The sequence below is a fragment of the Sciurus vulgaris genome (genome assembly GCF_902686455.1).
Source record: "Sciurus vulgaris genome assembly, chromosome: 10".
NCBI classification, from domain to species: Eukaryota; Metazoa; Chordata; class Mammalia; order Rodentia; family Sciuridae; genus Sciurus; species Sciurus vulgaris.
In genome coordinates, this window is record NC_136470.1 from 103485868 (window position 1) to 103510927 (window position 25060).

The window sequence follows — 25060 nt, forward strand, 5'->3', positions numbered from 1 at the left end:
TTAAAGATGTAATTAACTAAGCACACACCTGTCCCCATCCATCACACCTCCTGACCCAGGAACAACAATGTTTTCCTTCTGTATTTTTCTAGATATATATATGCACACAGAAGCAAATTCTTGTTTTTTCCTCTCTTTTATACAAATAGTATACAATAAACACATTATTTATGGAGCTTGCCTTTTTTCACTTAACCATTTATTTTATAGATCATCTCATATCAATAAATTAAGAGCCTCCTCAATCTTTCCTCATTCCTTCTTATTTACTGTGTAGTATTCCATTGAATAGATGTACCACAATGTGTTTAGAGATTCTCCTATTATTAAACATTTGTGTTGTTTTTTTTTTGTTTAATTTCTCTTTCTATTGTAAATGATGTTAAATGAATAGCTTCGAACAGTCAAAAGGCACGTACATTTATAATTATTTCAGGTTTTGTCAAGTTTCAATGGCTATTCTAGCCAACCCTCCCCAAAAGCAGCATATGAAAGTACCCTTTTTCCCTTTTATATACCATGGGGTGTGACTAAAGTTACATACACACAAACATAGGTATAAAGTAGTGTTTCAATGTATTCCTAATTTACATTTCTCTCGTTATGAGTCTTAATGTGTTTTTTATGTAGTTAAGGGCCATTTGTATTTTTTGTTCCTCAAATATTCATTTAAGTGCAGTTTTTCTCTCTGGCTTGTAGACATAAAATGGCTTATTCTTGTCATATCTAGTTAGTGATAAAGGCAAGACTAGGAGTCAGATCCTCTCATTATTAACTTAGTAATTTAGTTATTTCAACATATTTCTTCCTTATGTAAGGTATGTAAGGGTAAATATCTTCTATCATTAGAATCCTGCCTCTCTTGGGTTATTGTTAGGATGATATGAAGTAAGTTAGAATGTGAAATAATTTTCAAAATGAAGAAAAGCCCACAACATGCAAGATGATGGTTCACTTAAGTTTACAAAGGAACCATGATGTTTATCATGTCTGAAAATATTCATAATGAAACTAGGGGAGGAGAGGTCTGATGTGCAGACTGAGAGGTAAGGCAGTCGGGTGGTTACCAGGCCTTCTGGACAAGGAGAGTCCCGATTTTACTAGCTTTGTGCTGACATGTGTGCCTTGTTTTTTTTCCTGCCCCAAAGAATGGAAAACATTGTACCTTCACAGAGTGATGGCAGTCTTGTTTCGCTTAAAACTTCATCACCCTCCACATGAGCAATTTGCCTTGTTCTTTTAAATGGGTGGAGAGTCAGATATATTTGCAGGTTTTTTTTTTTTTTGTTTTTTTTTTTCCCAAATAGATATTTGAAAATAGGTGGATTAAGTCAAATTCCTTCTTCTGTGTGTTATTGTTTTAGAACTTTTGGAAAATTGGTTTTCATTGCTTTTCCCGGTGTTGGCTCCCGATAGCATGGTGGTAACGTATCTATGCTTGTGTTTCCTTAGTTACTTCATCCTGCAATGTCATTATGTAAAATCACTTCAAGGCATTTCCTTTTATTTATATTTCACATTGGCTGGGCAAACTGTTTATTAATTTTGTGTGCACATAGCTTAAAGACATTAGTCGGTACGCAGTAATGGCTGGCCTAACACGCATGTACAAAAGTGGAATTCAGGAGATTAACTTGCATTTGACCTACTTCAGCTCTCCTGGTAATGAGGGGTGCAGGGGCACAGAATTAATCTCTCTCAATTTGTGGCTCTCAGGGGTGCTGCTAAGTTTTAGAGTTCTTGAATTTTAAAAGTCTCCTGTTGTGCCGAGGAGTTTCTGCTACCCAGTAGAATTCTGTTAACTGTTGTGATCGAAGTGCTGGTTTTATCCATTGCTGCAGTATTTGTGACAAATATAATGAAGGCATGAAAAGTAAGTGAATGGCGTAGTTTGGCTTAGAAAGTAAAATGGGAAAAACTTGGGTCAAACCTGTTAGACATGATCATGTCTTTTATTCTTTCTATCCTTGAAACTTAGTTCAGCCAAAATTGCAAAATGCTTTCAAACTGCTTTACAAATATATCAAAAGCTGTCTTTTACTGTATATTTGTTATTCGACACTAAAGTACTGCTGCTGGGAAGATATAAGTCAAGATGATATAATTTGGATTGATTTGCTTTTAAAAGCTTTGAAATGACAGTGCAATTATTGCTATGATGCAGGTCCCTTACAACTGGATTAATGCATGTAATGAACAATTTGACCATGTAATTTATTTCTGCAGAGTTCACATTAACTGTTAAATGCATTTATTCCCCAACAGCCACGTTAATACTGTGATAATGTGCAGCAGTCATTGCAGGCCTAAAACTGTGGGAGAAGCTCTTAATTCCATCAGAGTTCCAAATTCTCCTTTTATCCCCACTAATTTTCATCATATAGCAGACCAGTAGCAAAATCTGTGTGATGTGAATCTAACCTCTCACTCCACTTCCATCCATCTTTTAATACAGGACAAGTGGCCAAAGATCAGTAAGAAGGCTACCATCCAGAAATCAAAGTTGCTCCTTAAGTTTTAGAACAGTGGCATTAGTCATTCATGTATGCAGTGGTTGGTTTTTGTTTTTGTTTTTGTTTTTGTTTTTTAGAGACGACATTCTGGTCAAACTCACAGATTGTACTGAACGGATCATGCCTAATCAGTAGTTTTCACTGATAATGATTGCATAATTTTATGCCTGTGAAGGGTCCTTTGAGAGATCATACTATTTAACCCTTCATTTTACCAATGAGGAAAGTGGGGCCCAGAGAGGCTCAAGGTCATTTGCTCGTTGTAGCCAAACAAAGCCAATGCTTTCAGGCTTCTTGACTCTGAGGACTTTCACTGGGACTACCTGTTGTGGAATATTTAAGATTACCCCATCTATATTTCTCATTATTTGTGAAGCTTGAGCACTTAATATCCTTTTGTTAGAAATGTGAGCAACAGTGGTTGATGACACTTTCTTGAAAATATAGAAAAGGTTTACATTCAGTTTTGTCAATGTTACAACTTCTAGGACACTATGCCTGAAGTGATAATTTTACATGAAAAGACACATATGTCATTAGCATTATACACAGACATGTGCATGCACACACACACACACACACACACACACACACACTCACACAATAGTATTCCAACTTATGCACTTTTTAAAAAGTTAATAGTTCCAAGGCTACCAAAACACAAAAATTTCCTCTTAGGTATTACAAAGACTGATTCTTTTGCTATTTTTTCATGCCAAGGGAGAAATACTTATATTTATAACATTTAACAAAATGTAATGAGATTTTATATTCTTTTCAAAAACTTCAAGAAATCGCCAGTTTATGTCTTAGAGTTAGAAAATTAGGTTATTTTATATTAGAAAAGCAACACTTTGAGACTCTCATTTGGTTATTTTAAAGCAAAGTTGTAAGCAATAAATCTGTTAGCAATGTTTAGTAATTTCAAGGATGCTACTGCAGAATGCTTGACCAATTTAAGAATTTCCAGACCAGGAGTATTTTATCTCTTTAACATATGACAAGGTAGTCCCTTAAAAAGATTTATTGAAATTAATATGTTCTGTAGAGCTGAATGCCAAGCAGCATATATTTTCACATATGGAAAAGTAAATTTGAAATTGTACAGTACATAAAAGGTTTTGAAAACAGTTATAGAGATTTATTTAGACACAGATTTAAATTTAGATTAACAGCAATACTGAGATTCAATTTTCTCTTTGTTCAGCTGTTACTGAAGATATTTAACAAAATGTTTTGTAGACCCCAGCTTGGGCTTGTTGGTTTTTTTTTTTTTTTTTTTTTTTTAAGTTCAGCCTTCCCTTTTGATTCTGTGAGTCAGGAGGAATTCAGAGCTCTGGAGAGGGAGCTGGTGGAGAGGGCTAGTGTGTGCTAGTGGCCTTCCTCCCTGGACCTGAGATTCTGGAGCCGCTCACTACACCCTTCAAGCAGCTGGCAACGTTGTCAGCACTGATCTGTCAGTGAGGATTTCTCCTGGCAAAACTCTGAAGCTTCTTTCTGACATCTTCAACAAACTAATTGTTGTCTCCTGCCTCTGTGAGCCCTCTGAAGTCCCAACGAGTTAGTGTCTTCTCAAGAGATGAGAAAAAGCACTCACAAAATCAATTTATCAGGCTATTACGCATTGTCATCAGCCAAAACAAAAACCTACTAAAGACAGGAGAAAAAGTAGAAGAAATGGGTCTCTGAGAAAAGGTTACAGAACATCCATCTTCTCTCCTCTTCTGATTGTTTCCTTTCTTTGCCCATTTTCATACCCGTTTCCCTCCGTTAAAAGACACTTTATGACAAGCATTGTAATCTCTTTAGAACTGAGGGGAACCTCTTCTTTAGGACACAATCTGTGCGAGTCGTGAGTGACAGTGGGAAAGGGTCCAATTGCCACTGAGGACACCAGGCAATAAATCATCCTCCCTTGGCATCAGCTGGCTGGACCAATCCCCACTTCCTGAGTAAGTACCAGGGCCTAGATGTGACAAAACAGCTATTGTCAGCTCCTAGCGGCCACATTTCCACTTTCTCTCTACTGAGAATTTCACTTTACTTGGGACTTTTAGCAATGCAAAACATATGGGGAAGAAATATGTAAATAACTACCATTAGAAAGAAATAGCCTAGAGTTAGATAATTAGCACAATATTCATTCTAGGGCAATAATTATTAGGGAAAATCATTGGTTTTCATTTTGCACATCAAGAAATTGCTCCCTTTGAGCATGTTCTTCCAATTTTTTAAACACTTAAAACAGAGTAGTCTTCAAAAATACTTTATACAAGCAATGTATAATTGACCAGGTAAAATTTTATAAATAGTATGAAAACACAGATTGCTACAGTACTAATTTCCTAATTTGGTAGAGTTAGATTATTTTCAAACAGATGTTTTCTTTGCAATAATTAAGTTTAGATAAGCAATTACTGTTCACATGGCTATAAAATGTTGGAAGGGGCAAAATGATTTCTAATTATTTTAGATCTTGATAAAAGTCATTCAAAAATTCTAAACACCGCAGTTTATTTTATGTGGACTTCAAATTCATAGAAAATAACCCCAAATTTAAAAGAGAAGTTTGCCATAACAGAAGTTTATGTAATACATACTTCAATGTAAAGTTGGTTAATTGGTGAATCATGAGATATGACAGGATAAATATTAAAATCTGATATTTTTAAATATTCTCATAACTAGAATTATTTAAAAACTTCCCTGAAAAATATGTGCAGATCATAGTACAGGATATGGACCTCATACTTCTTTGCATGATAAAACTTTGCCCTTTGTTTTTTGGGATTTTATATTCTTAGCACAATTTTCTCAATGAAAAAGAATGACTTAAAGTGGGAAAAAATCCAAACAATAAATTGGTAAAATCTATGAAAAGTGGGACTTTAACAGGATTAGAAAATTTATTTGTTTACATATTGCTTAAAAAATATAAACAAGTGAAAAGTAAGTCTAACACCCAGACCTAGTAGATAACCTTATGTCTATCTAAAGTTCAGGATGATTCCAGTATTTGTCATTATATTGACAAAATATCAGGGTAATTGACAAATTTTTTTTAATGTTCCACCTGCCTGTTTCATGTAGACACAGCTCATATCTATTTCTCTCTGCACAAATATATTCTTGCCCAAGTTACCTGTCAGGCTCTTTTATGATTATGAAGAATACCTTGCAAAGAGCTGATAGATTCCCTTTTTCCCCCTTAAATCATCTGGAGCTGTCACATTGGAGCGGAAACGCTTTCATTATCATAAAATACTCACAATGTCGATGATACACCTCTTTCCAGTTTAGTAACAAATGGCTAACTGTACTTGAAAAAAAAAAAAAAAAAGAACAACATTTTAATTGTGTAGAAAGCTGTATCCGGTGCATTGTTTTCTTATTTTCACATTGTAACAACCAGTGATTAACTGCCATCCTTTAATATTGTTCAGTTGGTGATGATAATACTGAAAGCATTCTGGCATTGTGAATTCATAGTCGAACGGTGACAACCAACCAGACGAGATGATGGTGTACCAGGCTCGATGACAGTTCTATCTCAGTTTATCATCTTAACTAAAAAATAATCCTATCTAACTTGAAATCCACAGCAGCTATAAGTAGAAAATAAATCCAAACCACAGCTCAGACTTGTAACCTAACAGCTATCATAAATAATCAGAGCCTATTTGAAGGTGGAAGATGGGACATTAGAAGCTATTTACACTACTAGAGTGATGCCATCGATCAGTAGCGGCAACCCGTAGATAAGGCTCCTATGATGTCATGGTTATTTATGATAGGCATTGACAGTAAAGCTACTGTGGAATTTTCTCCTCAGACAGCTTCATTCATTTTTGTTTGTGATGCATTTGTTGGTAAAGCAGCAATCAATAGCAAAATCGAGGTGATAAAAGTATTACTTGTTAAATACGTGAAAAATGTGCATGTATGTGGGAATGTGGGACAAAAGATGAAGAATTTAAAAATTCACTCGTGATATTTATGGGTTCCACCTACAAATACACAGTAGATTCATTTCACTTGTCTTGGGTTTTAAAGTGTGGCCTACTCATTCTCACTCTTACATCTTACTCTCCTGTTGGAAAACAGAGTTGAAGTGTGCAGCCTTCCCCCAACCCCACATCTGACGTACACTAGATAACGTGAGCTATAATGAGAGGAGTCACGTGCAGTAAAACAAACACCTATCCCTTTCTTCATGATCCCACCACCTGAGGGAGGATTGGAGATTTTAGTGTAGTTATTTTTTAATGTATATTACTTCTTGTTTTGTTTTTCCTCCCATAACTCATTTTCTACTCCTAAAAATACTCACTAGACCAGTACCTCTTCTCCTTTAAGAAATCAGCTGGAGTTTGTTTGTTTTTTGTTTTTTTTTTTTTAGTTATACGTGACAGGAGAATCCATTTTGATATAATTATATGAGCATCTTCCTGTTCTAATTCAGACCCCAGTACCTCTCCTACCCCTTCCCTTTCCCTACCCCTTGCTGCCTTCCCTCTATTGGAGATCTTATTAAAGTGAAGTTTCTAATTCAGTTCTATCCCGTGGGGCCTGGAATCCAGCTTTTGTTTTTGGTACTAGTGTACAGGGGTGCTTAACCACGGAGTCACATCCCTAGCCCTTTTTAATTTTTATTTTGAAACAGGGTCTCGCTTAGTTGCTTAGGTCTTCACCAAATGATGAGGCTCTTCCGAAACTTGCAATCTTTCTGCCTCAGCCCCCAGAGTCACTGGGATTATAGGCATATGCTACTGTGCCCAGCCTGGAATCCTGCATTTTTAATAAGCATCCAGGCGATGCCATGATAGCATGATGTTGTTTCAGGGACATCAGGAAAGGTGATTATTTCCCTATCTCTTGGGTTTTCCTTCAAATTATTGGTCTCTGTGTTAAATGGACATCATCCCCATTAGTGCAGAGCAGCTGTTCTCAAACTGCAGTGACACAGAGTCACTTGAAGAATACATTAAGCACTGAAGGCTGGGCCCCCAGCCCTTGAGTTTCTGATTCAGTAGGTGAACCCAAGGCTTGCATTTCTGAAAGGTTCCCAGATGACCACATTTTGGAAACCCCAGATATAGAGCCCTAATTTAACCTTCACAGGGCACTTGGAGGGCACATAAAATGCTGCCAACGTAATTAAACGCGGGAGAAGAGTTAGCATTTGTTGAGGGCCCACTGTGATTTAGACATTATATGGCACTCACAACATATATTATCTGATTGGTCTCACCTAGTTAACTTATTCAATATTGAAACTACTGTATGTGCTGTTTTCTGGCAATCATATTGAACAAATGGCCTAAATTATTAGTGACTGACATAAAAATAAAACTCTTGTCCTAATTTCTTCCTATATGATTCCAAATTTCTACTCCAAGAACATGAAAATGTAGACTTTTCCCTCCTATTATCTTTTTTTCCTAGTGCCTCCCTCCTCCAGATCTGCCACAACAATATAGACAATGGGAGAAAATGTTCTGCCTTCTGAGAGTTTGTTATCTAGTGAAGGAGGCAGGATTTCTCCAAGTCTGCAGTATAACAGCTGAATAAACAGCCTTCCATGGAGGACCAAGATCAGGTCTATACTCTGTCCCTTTGCTTTGCTTTCTAGCAACTCCCATAATTCCCAGCATGTGCACATGAGTGTGTGCACATGCATGCATGCACACATGCACACACACATACACGCATGCACACATACACACCCCTCCTAAATATCTGTAATAATTTCAAAAGAAATTATCTATAAAAAGGCTTCTTGAACATAAATTGATCCAATTGTCTTGTAGCCCCATCTGATAACATCTCAATGCACTAGGTATCTGTGAGGTTCCTGTCATCACAGGCACTGGGGACTGTGGGGATCATGCCACAGCCCAACTCTCCAGAGCGACAGTCTAGGGCAAACAGACCTATGAGCTAACAGGCAGTTACGACATGGGGTGATAATTGTTACCCTCTGTAAGGAGGAGGTGCTGTGGGACCCAGCTCTGTTTATTAGGCAGCCAGGGAAACTTCTCGGAGAAGTGAATCTCAGCTGGGGGGCTGGAGAATGAGTAGCAGTTCAAGGGAGGTAGACAATGGGGAGGCCCAAGTTCCTGGCAGTCAGAACAGCTTGTTTAAGGTCCCAGATCCTGAGGGATTGTCAGAGGCACATCGTGGACATTTGAGTAGTTCAGTGTGGTTAAGTGCAAACACCCTCTGATTATGTCATTACCAAATAAATGCTATGTTTTAAACATATGTGTTTTGTGAATACGCAGCATATACGAATTCTCTTGCATTCTTAATAAAGAGAATGGGTTTTTTGAAAACCTGTTTTCCTTTGGTAAACAGCATTGAAAATAGTCACAAAGGACAGATAGGCTATCATGCAGGGTTGGTTGCCGATATTATCTTTACTTTCCTGTAATAGCTGAATATAGATTATATTGAGCATTAGTCACCATGTGAAAAATACACTGTGACACACTGATACATCTTTTCACATCTATTTGTGTAAAAAGCTGGAGGTCAAGCAAAGGGCAGTGTCCTGTTTTAACAATACTCTCTTACAAGTTCCCAGAGCACGTCTTGGGCACCTTCTGAGTACACATTATTGGACTAGAGCTTCAGAGTCTGGAGAGCGTTCTGAAGACAGGGACTTCGTTGATGAAGAGCATACATTCCTGGTTATAAGACAAGGCATACACTGGTATGCAGCAAACAGAAACTAACTCCCAGACAACCACCCCCTAGGTGTTTGCATTAGGATCATCCATTATTTCTTTTATTATGATCATGACATCTTGAGCTAAAAAGATGGGAGTTGGTATTAATATCAGCAAATGTGTTCTTGACACTGACAAAAGTAAGTGTGTGTGTGTGTGTGTGTGTATGGGGGGGCAGAGATCAATCAATAAAAAGAAATCTCTTCCAAGATTATGCTTTTGGACCATGGGGGATGTGAGGTCTCATTCTGTGAATTACTGAGTCATTTTAAGGTATAAGTAGAGAAATGTCCCACATGGGCAAGATCTGACCACATTTCCTTCTTGCTTAAAAAAATTTATGTATTATTTATAGAGATTAAGCATTAACAATGGTGGCATTCTGTGTCTCATTGTACTCTTCCTTTGGATGTAGAATTTTAATTTATTGGCTGACTAAAATAATTTCTAAATTAAACCATGGTCTACCTAGGTAGTTCTCCTCCTCAGTGGATAAATCTTGTCCAGAGAAGCCATCATGGGCGAGGATAGAATCATTTCCTATTTTACAAAAGTTTATAAACTAGACTGAACTACTTTGTTCTCTTTGGGACAGTCATTTGAGACATTTTCAGAGTATCTTGCCTTGAATTTCTCTAGATAAAACTATCTCAAGTTACTGAGATGGTTTCTATCAAATTTTACCATGACACTGCACATCAAATCTTGTATGGCTTCCTGATTTCCAGTGAAAGGAGGGACTTCTTAAATAGGACATGTGTTACTTTTTAGTCTGTTTTATTAAGTTTGTTTATTCTAGAGGTTCATCTTTAAACATTTCCAAGAACATTGTCAAGCTTGCAATAATAAATATTGTAGTTAATTTAAATGAGTCAAAGTTCATTCTCATTTAGTAACCATCTCTTTATGTAAATCACCTGCTCAGTCATTCTTTTCTGTATAGCAATAAACAGAAATAGCTAGAAACCTGTTACAAAACTTTTAAGGAATGAATATGGTGTTTTAATGGAGAATCTTTAAAAGTGTTAAGATAAATGGTCAGCAACTGATGCCTATTAAACATATATTTTATTTTAAACACTGAGTTATGTTGAGTTTCTCCAGGCCTAACATTACCCTCAGTATAAAAGTAGTGTAACTTTTTATGTTTTCTTTGAATTGCTTTAAGATATTAAATATTTTCTCTCTGGGTCATGAGGCAGTCCTTTGTGGGGAGCTTTTATTTGATGAGAGAGAAGTATTGTATTTATTAATATTTCTCACTTTTTATAGGAGGCTCTGCTTCTATGACTTCATTTGGTCCCTCTGAAAGCTCCCTAGATTGTACTCAGGAAATGTTATTACAAGACTTTGTGTCATATTTTTTGAAAAGATGGCTTCCTGTGACTTACATAGAACAGTATGTGATTTCATTGGAATTTTAACATTTATGTGAAAAGGGTGAAGAGGCCAGGTGGGTCACAATTACTATTTTATATAAAGTGATCATTATACACATTGCCACTAAAGATGAATTCAGGAAAGTTATTCTGAAATCTCACAAAACCAAATGCAAAAAACAAAAAAATTTTTTTCAAAAAATTTTGCTTAAATTCTACCATTACCCAATTTCTCTAAAATTAAGTAATAAATAATATATAAGGATGTCAGAACTAATTTTTTTCTTATCATCAAAGATTGCTTATATGAAATCATAGTTTAATGCAAATCAATTTATTTTTTGTAAGTTCATCATACACATATATAATGGGTGAGGATAATAAAAATGGGTCAAATGCAAACATGAAATATCAATAATATTGACTATTCAACTCCTCTTTTTCCAAATCACTTAATATCATCTTGGATTAGAACAAATAAAAGAAACATAAATAATGAAAACATCTTAACACCTCATAACAAAACTAAGATACTTCAAATATTTCAAGTCATTCCATCTGTGGGATTCTGAATTCATCTTTTTTTGCTCTGTGAATCCTAATTAAACATTTAAATACTTATATTGAGGACTATATTTATAGAATATTCAAATGTCTCCTCTGTTTTCATTGAGACAAACTTTGTCCATTTTATAGAAAGTCTTCCTCAAGCCTCAAGCCCATGCTGAGCTCACTTCAATTTATGGCATACTGAAGGAGCAGCCAGGGCCAGAAGAGGGAACAGAGATATTTTCTGCTGTAAGTAAAGGGCCAGGGAAGATCACCATGGACTGAAGAAAAAGTAGCACAGGGGATACAGAAAACCATTCAGAACGAAGTCTGTCTGCATCATCTCAAATGCTAAGCTCCCATCAAATAGTTCTGAACATCTTACCAGTACAGTTTCTTCCATTGGAGGCCATTTCTCTCTTTTGTTCTTATATGGCGTGTTTGATGCATATGAGTAGTTCTGTTTCACGATCAATTTTGGCATCCTTGTTCCATCCAGTGGTAAGCAGAACTCAGCATTCATAGTGGGAAACAGAATGATCCCACCAAACGCATAGGGATGAACAGACCCCTGGCCCTTTTAGAATTGTAATATAGGATGAACATCCCTGATCTGAAAAATCCAAAATGCCCCGAACTCTGAAACGCTCAAAGTATTTCTGATTTCAGAGTATTTTAGATCTCAAAATTCCAGATTAGAGATGCTCAGCTAAATGCAAAAATGTCTTAATCTGATACAGTTCTGGTCCTAAGCATTTCAGATATGGAATACTCAACCTATACAGCAGTTTTCCCTTTTCTGAGCTCTCTGTTACCTCTGTTGAAGGAAGTCTAACTGAATTTAGAAATTGTGTGATTACATTCTAAAGATGGTGCCTTTCTGCCTTGTAGGAAGAACTGCATATTCTCCATTGGATGGCTCATTTTCTCCTTCATCTCCCTCTTTAGAGAGTCACTGACCAAGGGGATATGGTGATTATTTATTTGCCATTTTCTCATTTATTTCCCCTAATTCCAAGAACAATTTTTGAAAATACTGGGCAAGTGGGGAATAGTGGATTGTCCCTCCCTGGTCCTTCCTTGTATAGGATTAGTCTACTCACCGGCTTCTATACTTCCTGTCTGGCAAGGACTGACTTGCCTGCTCCCATCAACCGGAGCTCTCCATCTGTGGCTACATACTGAAATCACCCAAGGAGTTTAAAACCTCAGATCCCTAAGGCCCCCTGAACAATTTAATTAGAATCTTTGGGGGTGCAGTCCAGGTATCAGTACTTTGTAAAGCTTCCTACCTGATTCTAACTTTAGAACCACACTTATAGCTGAAATGACCTAAGTTTGTCAGTTGTTGCATCTGTCTGTTAATTTTAGCCCAATGAGTTCATCACCAAAGAAAAAGTTCTCTATTGTGTTGTCGCCTTAGGTACAATGTTCCTTTGAACAGCACAACAATAATATCTTTGATGCCCAGAGCCACTATACTAATGTTTAAAAGAAGAAAATTCAAATGAATAACTAAAAATAGTTATATAAATTTACTGGATGATCCAGGGTTAAATAAAAGCAAATACGACAATTCTTTACAGATTTAACCCTATTGGAGAAAGCAAAATTTTCGAACATTCTTTCCTAAAAGCATTTTTCAAGTGTTATTAAAGGAAAGAAAATAGCTCAGAAGTGAGGTTGAGAGAGATGCCTCGAAAAGCATAAATAAAATTGGTATTGACTGACCGGATTGGCCCTTGGGTATGTTTTAGTTTATTTGTTTTGTTCGTTTTATTTTGTGGTACTGAGGGTTGAACCCAGGGGAGGGAGGGGAGCTCTACTACTGAGCCACATCCCCAGATCCTTTTATTTTGAGATGGTGTCTCTCTAAATTACCAAGGTTGGCCTCAACTTGCAGTCCTCCTGCCTTAGCCTCCCAAGTAGCTGGGGTTACAGGAATAGGCCACCAGGTCCAGTTCTGCCCTTAGGACAGAAAGACAAGAAGGAAGAAAGAAAAAAAGGAAGGAAGGAAAGAGGAAAGGAAGGAGGGAGGAAAGAAAAACACCCAGTAAATTAGTGAAAAGAAAAGGAGTGGGAACCATGATTGTTTAGTAGAACTCCCTTTTCTTAAGCAGCACAAAGATGATTTGCTTGCTTATTTGATTATTTTACTCTGATTTTTCTCTTTACCTGTAACTTTGTTTCTAAAACAAGTTATCATAAAAACCAAAGTTACGAAAAGTTTTGTATCTATCTGTAGTGTGGGAAAATAATCCTCTCTCTGAGTTTTTTTTCAATTACTACATTGCTTTTCACTGGAGGGGGGGGTGGTAGTGCTGGGTAACTGTTTATTTTGGGATGTAGTCTTTAAAATAAGAAGAGGCCAAGTTAGGGGAGGGGTGTCAACAAACAAATAACTGATCAAATGAAAATTACCCTGTCTCCTAATGTCTGTTGTGGGTAATTGTCATGTCACTATCCTTTTATTTACTATACTTTATTCAATTCCTAAAATATGGTGGCTGTTTTTCTTGTTCTTGTTCCTTGGCATGTCACAGCTGTTTGTGACTTTGACGTGGAACAGTGGATGTGGTTGATGGATTGCCCCTGTGTCTCTTGTTTCTCCATCCCGCTCCCCGTTCCCCTAACTTTCTCTGGGCTTCCTTCTCCTCTGCTTCAGCGGAGCCTGATGAACACTTGACATTAGATTTCTGCTTCATAAACATGTACAATTTGTGGGCAGGCCTTTATATTCTTCTGAGCATTTTTGGTGGTCAGACATAAAGGAGAGGATGTTATTAATTTAAATTTCATAAAATGATGTTAGAGCATCATATTTTCCCAGAATACTCTCTTTTGTTAAAAAAGATGTTCTTTTCCTTTAATGCCATGCTTTTATTTTCCTTTCCTAGTTGTTTGAATTTTAACAGCATTTTTAACTAAATTTATCCTCTGTGATTGCATTCCTGGGTTACTACAGATCTGGTTAATTTGTTTTGTCGATGAAATTAACTTACCAGTAGGTACTGAATCTGAATTATTTAAGACAAAATAGGAATACATAGTAGATAATTAATAAATATATTATTTAGTAAATGGAGAATATTGTGTGTGTGTATCATTTCACAGGTATCTGGTATCTATTAACAAATATTTTAAACATTTTTTAAATGCTAAAGGTAAATAAAAATTACATAAAATATCCCATATGGTATGGATACGCCTGTACAATATGTATATGTGTAAGCATGTAGGAAAATCGATTCTATTTTGCACTGATATTGTATAAACCTTGTACATACCAGGACAATCTTCTACTTGTTACATCCCTTCTCCTGCATGCTCATTAATCACTGAGCACTAATAACACATTTTTTAAAATTGTCATGGTACAACAAAAATTCTGGCTCTGATTCTTGTTCTGGCTCATTTACATTGGCCTGCCTGTCAGTTCAAAGCTTCAGGGGATTAATATTGTAAGATTAAAAAGTGAAGTCCCTTGAACATCCCATCTTATAAACTGTGGTTGGTTTTCCAGGGAGGGGGAAAAAAAAAGTAAGTCCTCTAAAGACCTTCAACTTTCTTGACTAAAAGATTTCTCCTTTCCTATGTCCTCCCTTTTCCATGAATAATGGAAGCCCCAGACCTTCCATGCAGCATCCTGGGTCCTGGCGATATTCCTTTCTAAGGACTTGGCCCTGTGGGATGTGTGATTGAGCTGTGATGGGCTGCTTGATTATTTTAAATGCCATTTCCCTTTAGTTCTCCTTTGATTTGCACTTTTTATCCATTTGAGGATAAGACTCTGTAGAAACACCTCAATAATCCATTCATTTTTTTATAAAAGAAAAAAAAGGAGAAAAATTTCCACAACCATCTGGTTTCTATGTAAACGTATGCTGTGACTCCGGAGCCATCCAAATCCCAGTACGCATCTCACTTGCTCACTGACTCTTTCTTGGTGAATCAGAAGAAGAATCAAAAGCCTCTTTGAGGATTACAGAAAAGGAATTCCACATGTGTTAGTGTGTGCATGTATAGGCAATTTATTTTAGAGAAAAGCTTCACTAAAATCAAATGAATATAATCTAAACATGCTTTTAAAAGATTAAAATAAAAAAAGAGATGAATCTGGCAAGCCCTTTGAATTTTTATAGTGGGGTCAATTTATGTGGTCCATCCTATGTATTTTCAGATCAATCTTTAGTGGAACGTAAGATAAATGATGTGTCTAAGATTTCTAAAGTCTTCCAGTGTGTTATGACACTTGGGAAACTGCAAGAAACACCCGCAGTAAACTATTTCTGCCTTCTATTATCATTTGCCATAAGCTGTTTTTGTAGGTGTGTTGTTTTTAAGTTTTTATCACATAAATCCCTTTATCACCTTTTCATGGGCATAATTAATACTTTTATGGTTGTGCACATTTTATAACTATCTTTATGATATTAAATTGCATAGTCAAAGCCACTCTATTAGATAGGCATGATGGGTGCACCCAAATTTTAGATGAGGAAACCTTTGTTCAGAGAAGACTAAACCCATACACTCATCAGTGGTAAATTTGGAGTTTGTTTCACACTGTTTAGATTGCCTTCCCTATTAACTGCATGGAAAATAACAATTTGCTTAATCTTGATAAGCTTTAAGCTTCCTTATTTGCAAAATGGTATTCATATCTGCATCTTGGTGATAGCAGTATATGAATTAAATGGTATGAAGATGTTTGCATAATGCCTGAACTTAGTAAGCATGAAGAATGATAAAGATGGTAGGGTAGTTTTATTATCATTGGAAATATGATTAGAGGTATGAATAATGATATTGGTGGTGGCATCATAATTGATATCATTATCTAAAATTTACCTACACCTTAGCTACCAATATTTAGGCACTCAAACACCACAGTTGTCAATTATAGCTCTAATAATTATGTATGTAGGTGGACAGTGTATTTATTTATATAAACTTAGGGTCTATTCATCTAAGTAGGAGGATGTAGCAAAAGTTTTATTACCCAAGTTCAGCAAAATGTTACTGACAATGGATGATATTACTTAATAGAAATGTAACTTATTTTGATAACATGAAAATTTTCTATGGATTACATTTATTTTATTATCTTAAAAAAACTCAATCGAGAGGAAAAATGTATTTTGACCTAAAATTTCTAAAACTATGAACAAAAAATTATTTTTTTGCTTAACCATTTTTGATGTCCATATGTATTTCCATGGAATATTGGAAGGGTCATGGGTGTAAACTATCATCAGTTTGTTACGATTGTTATTTACTGTTGGGCCGGAGGGAGCATACCTATAATCCTAGTAGTTGCGAGGCTGAGGCAGGAGGATTTCGAGTTCATAGCCTCCCTCAGCAACTTAATGAGGTCCTAAGCAACTTAGCAGCGAGATCTTGTCTCAAAATAAAATAAAATAAAATAAAAGGCTGGGGATGAAGCTCAGTGGTTAAATGCCCCAGGGTTCACTCCCGGGCACATCATGCACACACACACACACACACACACACACACACACACACACACACACACACAAAGATTGCTATTTATTCTATTTGTTCTGTAGACTTTTAGACCCAGACTTATGACAATATTTAATGGTATATTTTCTCTCTCTTTCTCTCTCTCTCTCTCTCTCTCTCTCTCTTTTCAGTACTGTGGCATGAGCCCAGTGTCTTACACAAGTTAAGCGATTGTTCTATCACTGAGCTACAGACACAGACATTTTTATCTTATTTTGAGACAGGGTCTCACTGAGTTACTGAGGCTGGCCTCCAACTTGCCATCCTTCTATCTCAACCTTCTGAGTAGCTGGGATTACAGGTGTGCACCACCATGCTCAGCATATGTATTTTCTAGGAATTCTGCTGTGGAACTAAGTCACAGGTTTAAGCAGGTGTCATTTGTCGTGTTGTTTTTAAATAGGTAAATGAGCTCCAAGCAGACCCCTTTCTCCACTTGCAATGCCTTTCACTTTTCTTTGTCCAATTAATTCCCAATTGCACTTAAAAATAAATAAAGGTATTGTGTCCACCTATAACTAAAAATATATATATTTAAAAAAATTTCACCTACCCATCTTCTCTTTAAATTGTTTTCCTGATGCCCAAGATAGATTTAGATATTTCTTCTTCTGGGTCATAGAAAACTTTGGGAACACTTTTGTTTTGGCATTTGCCATGCTATATGATAAATTTTTGCTTATCATTGACCTCGGTTGATTTTTGTGGGCAGACACATTTTCTTACTTAACTTTAAAATACTCATCATCTATCGTATAGTACTTAATTACAATAGTCATAGGATGAATGGGTAGTAGCATTTTTTTTTCCTGCATCCAGAACTTTATAAATTTTAATTCAAAATAATTAAATTATTTTTCTCTTTAAAAATATTGCAATAATTACCAACTTATTTATAAGAGAACACTGGAGCAGAATAGGTTACAAAATTGACCCTCACTATGGATAAGAACTTGCTCGTGAGGCCAAATATAATCTGAAGAGAGAGAGAGAGAGAGAGAGAGAGAGAGAGAAATGAATGAACACACATGTTTAGATGACTTGATTCAGTGGAATGCCAATGGTTTCCCAGAATTTAGGTAGTCTCTTGGCATTCTAGAAAAGGAAGTACAAATGATTTATTCCTACACATAGATAAATAAATGCTTGCCCACACTCTCCAAATGTTTTTTAAGATAAGAATATTTCACATATTTTGAGATGTCCCCTTGGTTAATTGATACTGCATACGTTCTGGATTGCATTTAGAATACATTAGGAGGGTCTTTTTTTTTTTTTTTTCTCTATTGTTTATTTTACTTCTCACACATAACATGAAGCCTATAAGGTAATCAAATTATTGAAGCATAAATACTATTATGTTTTATGGGTTGAAACTCATGATTACTTTAGAACTTCTTAAAGGAATAGTTTTTTTAGACAAATAATATTTCAGTTAGAAATCATCTAAGACAATCTGTCACCCATACATGTACAAAGGTTGATGGAAATACTGTTAAAATCTGTGTGTTGCAATTGTGTACAAAACTCTGAACTATATGTTGCTAATTGGACATATCATAATGACATTGAACATACTGTGCAATGCGATGTAACATCAATAAATGACCTATTAGGCATATTTGCCTAAATTGATAAATACTTACAGCTTCCCTGGGGAGGTAGTCGGTCTCCAGGACTGGTGTGGTGACCTCATGAAGACATGAATGATCCAAGTTCTTTTAGTCTTTTTGCCTCATTATTCTTGGTTGGTATCTTCCTTCCTAAAAAGTTTTCTTAGGATCACAATGGAGCCACTACAACTCCAGTTATCATATTTGGGTAACTGACAGAAAAACAGTGGGAAAGGACAAGTTAAGTGATTGTTCTATCACTGAGCTACAGACACAGACATTTTTATCTTATTTTGAGACAGGGTCTCAATGAGTTGCTGAGGCTGGCCTCCAACTTGCCGTCCTCCTATCTCAACCTTATGAGTAGCTGGGATTATAGATGTGCACCACCATGCCCAGCATAAGTATTCACCTTTTCCTGAAATCCCAAACAACCATTTCTTTTTACATTTCATAGATTTTAATTTCACATAATTAGAACATGATTGGCCTAATCTCAAAAATGTCATTAAAATTTTTGGGCTCATTTCTGTCCTTCATAAAACAAAAGGCAGAAAAAAGGATATTAGCACAGCAGACTGTGCAACATGGAGGAACACTCAAATGAGCTCACTGGTAGAATTACACATTCCTGCATGTCACATTAAATCTGCACCAGAACCCTGCCAGAGTTCTTCCTAAGGGGACAAGGCGGTTTTCTTACCACTCTGGCTATGAAGCTGTAATGAGTGTAAACTGCAAGTAGGCATAGAAGAAAGAAAGAAAGGGAGGGAGGGATTTCCTTTGAATCCTGTAGTCCAGGAGTCCTAGGAAATCACCTGGTGAATGCCAGGATTACAACCGGGTACATCCATTGAACTGAAATCGCATGAGGGTCAGGACAGAGCCTTTCATCCTCTTCACTCTGCCTCTGGATCTTGGCACATGGCGCTTGGTGGATGCCTGCTGATATTTTGGAATGAGGATAGGGATGGAAGTTCTGATATAGGTGTTTCCAAATTTACCAGCTTAAGCAATTCTTACTTTTAAGAGTAGTTTTTTCTTCGGGTTATTTTCTGAAGGCCATCATTTATCATTTGCAATCCTATTTGTGCCTAAAGTCTACATAATGTCCCACTGAAACTTTGATCAGAAGTGACAATCAAGAAGTTATGAAAGTGTTTCAGTGTGTCTCAAAAGTTTTGAGTTTCATGGCCAATGTTTAATAGCTGGAATATTTCACATAACCAATTTGGATTCTGGCTAAGCTTGAAGTATTAAAGATGTTAGCTACATTGGGCCCATCCTGGGGCCAAGCAATAGTCAGAAGCAGTTTATGGAGCCTTTAACCTTTTCACTGTCCTCACAAAATCAGCCTTAGTCATCTCCTAATCTCCCTGGCCCTTAAGTCATCTGATTTGTGGTAGGTGCTCTGACCCCAGGTTCTATATGTCTGTGTAGGCAGATGCTTTGTTTGCTCCTTAGGTTTAACTTGTATGCACAGTTTTTAGTCTGTATGACTTAACTTCTTATCAGGTCCGGACCTGTTTGTTCCATTCAGTAGATTGAATTAGCTTCCAAACTTGATGTATCATAGGAAAATTCTTATCTTTCTTCAACTCAACAACTAAATACAGTACATGGCATAATTTATGGTCTGGCTAACAGATTGACTAAGTGTTTTTGGAATCATTAGCAGGTAATATTGTCTTTATTTACAAAATCAACTTTCATAACATGAAAGTCCAATTTTAAAAATATTTAGATTTCTCAAAGTTAAGCAAAGTTAAATGTCAGATTTTTTAAAAAAGATAACTTAATCAATATGTTTCCATATTGATGCAAGTGACATCTTTTCACCTGGGAGTGGGAAAAGTCAACAGGAGATTCTTGTAAACCTTGGGCTGTTAGTTCAGGAATTAACAATATCTTCCAGTAGATTCAGTACAATGTTTCAAACAGTAAGGGGTCTGGTTTTAAAGTCAGATTCTTTGACATAGATGGCCTCAAGTCCAGCATTTTATATTAACTAGGTTAGACAATATACTTCAGAAAATATTTTAAAAACTCAGGTGATCATGGCCCCAAGCATCAGGTACAACAGTCCTCTATACCTTGTGGGTGCAGAACAGAATGGGCCTGTTTTCTCCCATGATGGAACAAGCTAGACTTCATAGCCCAGACATTTTCATTTAGCAGGTGGCCCCCTCCTCATAGCTGCTCATCTTCTGTCTCTACAACATTGAACTCATGTTGAATAATTTTCATTCCAACACATTCTACTTTCATAGACATTGGTTAAAAATGCCTATCAAATTTAAGTATATTTTAACAAACTAATAGCTTCCTTTTCCATAACAGAATGTTTTAAAACACTTATATGGTGCTGAATAATTTAGTTCAGTTATATGATGACAAGACTAAACAAACTTTCTCTAGGGTTCTGGGCTTTTTCATTTCATGACTTTGCTCTGAGCAAGCCAAGAGAGATGAGCTATGAAATTTTAGGACGTTGCCTTGAAACACGATCTAGTTGACTTATAAAATTTGAGATGTTGACAAAATGTGCAGTCAATATTCAAATAAATGCAGTTACTTCATTGTATGTCAACAGAGAAGGTGAAAAGTGCAACTTAACTGGCTTGGTAAGATTGGAAGGAGGGGCTGGGAATGTACGAGAGACAACAAAGAGATAGTTGGTAAGATTTAGTGGCTTCCTGCAGCAGGGGTGGTGAGAAGGCAGTGTGACAAAGTTCAGTCGGGTCAAACAAAGTGCAGAAACTTCCTCCTAGACACTGAAAGGAGGATTGTGGCGTGGACATAAAATGTTCAAATGTTGTAATCTTGAGACCGTCAAAATGATAGTTGATGTGCTGTTTCTGTCTAATCCTGCTGTTCCTTTTGATCCAGGAAGTAGAGAAATCACCTTATCTCTCATGTACCAGGATGATATAATTAAAAGAGGACATGTTTTTGAAGTGAGGTCTTTAAGGGCTTCAAAGAAGGTGCAGAGTGTTATAGGATCAGCGTGTGTCTACTTCTCAAAGGCAGTTATGAGGACACATGGACTTAACAAAGACATCCTTTTGAAAGAGGGACTGTCTCCATCATGACAGAGTGTCATGTAATGTCTATCACTTTACATACACCACCTAAGATATATAGTCTTCTCACTGACCTGATCTTGGCAAAAAGAAGAGTCAGGGTTTTTACACTTTTTAGTTCCATGTGAAGGTATCTATTTGGTAAAAATATAAATTTTAATTGTGTCCCCAAATCAAGCTCTATTTAGGGTTACCATAAATGTGAACAAATAAATGAATTTTCCTTTGCAAGGCACAGTGTTTGTTTCAGATGAGCCTATGTCTCTGATTTTGCATATGTGACTACGTGGCAATCCTTTTGTATCTGACCCTATAGTTGACCTTGGAAGTAGCTTGCTTTAACCATGATGGATGTACCAAAAGATTTATTTTTGTCATCTAGGAGTTGAGTCTTAGGCTATTGGGAGCATAAAAACTGCTTATTGAAAATAGGCTTGGCAAACCTTTGCTTTCAAATAATCTTCCAGAAGTTCATCTAATTTTACTAATTAGCAGGAGATAAAATATACCCACATTGTCCTTTGCAATGACTTGAACCCTCTGCCCTTCCCTGATGATAATAGTATTAAATACCCGTGTACTTATTGCACTGAATATTAATTAACATGAACTGAAAAGAGAGGATTTTTTTTTATGCACCCAAACATGTTCATGAAATTAATGTTTAATTTCACATAAGCACTTTAACAACCCTTTAAAGCTAGTAGAAATAAAAAAAGGTGATATGATTTTTTAACTTGCTGATCTACAAAAAAAAGTTTAAGTAGACTCTGATTATTGAAGCCTGATTTTAATAAATAATCCAAGCACGAAAGAGCGGTCCTTTCTGTGGGAAGCAAAAGGAGAGCATTCAACTAGTACTGACCTTGTCACTGGAAATTAAGCTCTTTCTCTGAATCTAAAAATCAAAGCTTAAAAGGCCACTCTCTCCATAATATTTCATTAACTTTTCGAAATGAAATACCTATTGATTAGATTTTCTTTCAGATAATAAATTCTACATGTCTACTCTGTCACTTCAATTACAATATTTACTTGTACACAAGGAAAATGTTTTTACATCTGAAATTAATATACTTTTTCAAAATAACATGCTGTAAAGGTTCAGATGGCATAATCTTTTTTTTCCCCTCCGAATAGAATATCACCCCATATGCTCAAGAGTGTCCATTTTTTCCCTTCTGATGTTTTTCCTATATTTTAGTTCTCTGCTGGGATGGCTCTTCTCCCCTCACCACCACAGATCTTCAACAAAATCTTATACATCCTTCAAAGCCTAGGAGAAGTGTTACTTCCATTGTGAGGCCTCCTCAGTCTCTTACCAAAGCAAAACAATCCCTCCAACTCTACTGCCACACTCTTTTGGTGTGGTCCTTATTGGTCCCTAATGCCTTTGCCTCTTGCTGGCTTCTAAACCAGCCCCAGCACATAGGATTTTTGGACTCACTGTTATACATTTTGGAAGGTGCCATGTTTGTTCTGACCCTTGTTTTCTAGTTCTGCTTGTAGAAATCAGTAATCTTTGGGGATCTTTATCTTTTCATAGTTTACGTGAATTATCTCACATCTGGCAACTATCACCCCCAGGACCAATCATAAATAACATTCAAAGTTTTTTTACTTCCTTTATTAAAGGGAAGCTAAAAGGAGCAGCAGACTTTGCCAGCCAACTTCTAGGAAGGAAATAAAGACCACTCAGACGTCAGAAGATTGTATATGTTAGTTGATACAGTGCGTTCAGTGTTCTTGAAGGATCAAACACCAAGTTAGTATTGACTCATTTTTCCAATTTCTTCAACAGTGTCTAAGTTCAGAATCAAGGTTTGTTGGTGTTAGCATGCTGTAAAATTGAACGTCTTCACATGCCCCTCAGATGCGTTTATCCTGAATTCTCCAACAGAGCTAAATTTACCCTTTAGAAAAGAGATGAACTGGACAATTAAATGTGCCTTAAAAGTGGTGGTGAGAAATAGATTTTATTTTTTAATTCTTATGTCATGGCCCTTATTTGGTATTTCTGAATTCTCTGGCAGAAAGCAAAGTTTCTAAATATTCATTTGGAATGTGGCTAGCAGGACAGTACCCTGCTAGCCCAATGATCATCTCATCCAGATATCAGTGGCTGCTAGAAATACATTCTAGCAACTGCCTAAACGTCTCACAGCTGGACCCTCAGCTGTGCTCCCATGTTGTGAGTGGTCTACTGTCTCACTGTCCACCTTGGGGTACTTGTGTGTACCTCCCCACCCAGACACTCAGTGAAGACTTTTTGCTGTTCATATGGGAGTTCTCAAAGCCATACTAGGTTAGACTCTATGCTCTGGTATCGATCATTCTGGATTGAGTGCTCTGCTCCCTGGAAAATTCGAGCTGTGTGTAGTGTGAAGAGCTGTTACTGTGGGACCCACAGTCTGCAAGGCAGCTTTGATCTGTACCAAGTGTGACTTGATTTTGCTGGGATGAGGGAGTTGGCAGAGAAGGGAGGGGAGTGGCAGAGAGAGACTGTGGAAATACCCTCAGTCAAAAGTCCCCAGAGTTGAATCCTCTAGTTGTCAGAACAAGTTCTTCCTGGCAAACTGCATTGATGGAACAAGCCTTGGTCTCTTGCTGCACTCCTAGTTGGAAAGTTTTGGTTCTGAGTTTTTAGCATGCTCAGGACTATGAGAGAATCATCATGACGTGGAAGACACTGCAGCAGAGGAAGAAGGATCAAGAATCTGCATTGAGCCCCTTTCTTCTGCTCCCTAGCTGGGACTTTGGCACATTGCCTAAACTCTCAGAAGGTCAGTTTTCTCATTTGTCAAATGGTAATTAAATATACTTCCTACACAGATGGTTTCCTAAATGAACTTTTGAGAGATGTTGTCTATACAAATACTTCAAACCCCGTAAAAATACCTTTTTGACAAAACAGATGTAAATGTATGTAGCAGAGCATTTGTGTTTAAAATCCCCCAGCCTCAGAGGTGATTTTCTTAAAGGAGAAATGTGCATCTCCCTTTCTTAAACTTTGACCACCCCTACACTTCTGGCTACTTCTGGGGTGGACTGCTGTGGTCATGGCCTTTGTCACCACACCAGAATGTGCTTGGATTCCTCATGGGCAAATTGGGAACGATGATGCCCACCTCTGAGGGTTGTGGTGAGAAGGAAACGAAGCAATCCTTGTGAGCAGAGAACTGCAGGGTTCTCTGAGTGGTAGATCCCTCACTCCCTCCTCTCCACCCCCATTCCTCTATGCTACTGAAATAAAATCCTGCTTGTATAGCTCAGGGAGCCCCAGGAACACATTCCTGCAAGCCATGGAGGAAAGAAATACTTCCCTGTGTCCTTTCGGGGAGAGCAGAGCTTGGGCTGGGCTGATGTCATTGCTGTGCTTCTAACTGCCTTTTGGTCAAAAGAAATTTCAGTGTGCTGAAAAACAGCCAAGGAAGCTCTTTTCCTATGCATGGGAAAGAAGACATTTTTTGTCCATCCTCCAAGTCCTTCTTGCACAGATTACTGTCAAACCCAAGCACTTTATTTATAAAAATGCCAACATACTCTGATTATTTGGCGAATGACCATGCTGCTGTCAGTGTAGAAGCAGCACATAGAGTATGAAAACAATCTCCATTTTTATCATGCCTGTCACAGCTGGGAGGCTGTGGAACAAGGATGCATTGT

At 36.9% G+C, this 25060-nt stretch overlaps 1 protein-coding gene across 11 annotated transcripts in view; it reads left to right on the forward strand.

Moving 5' to 3' along the window:
• Positions 1-25060, forward strand: part of MECOM (MDS1 and EVI1 complex locus) — a 532746-nt gene that overhangs the window by 288313 nt on the left and 219373 nt on the right. Inside the window, exon 1 of one of the 11 annotated variants that reach the window (XM_079155759.1) lies at positions 16660-24177. The exons of the other annotated variants lie outside the window; for them this stretch is intronic. The gene's annotated coding sequence lies outside the window, so the exon portion shown is untranslated. Of the gene's footprint in view, positions 1-16659; positions 24178-25060 lie in introns of those variants that run through there. 11 annotated transcript variants of the gene reach the window in all.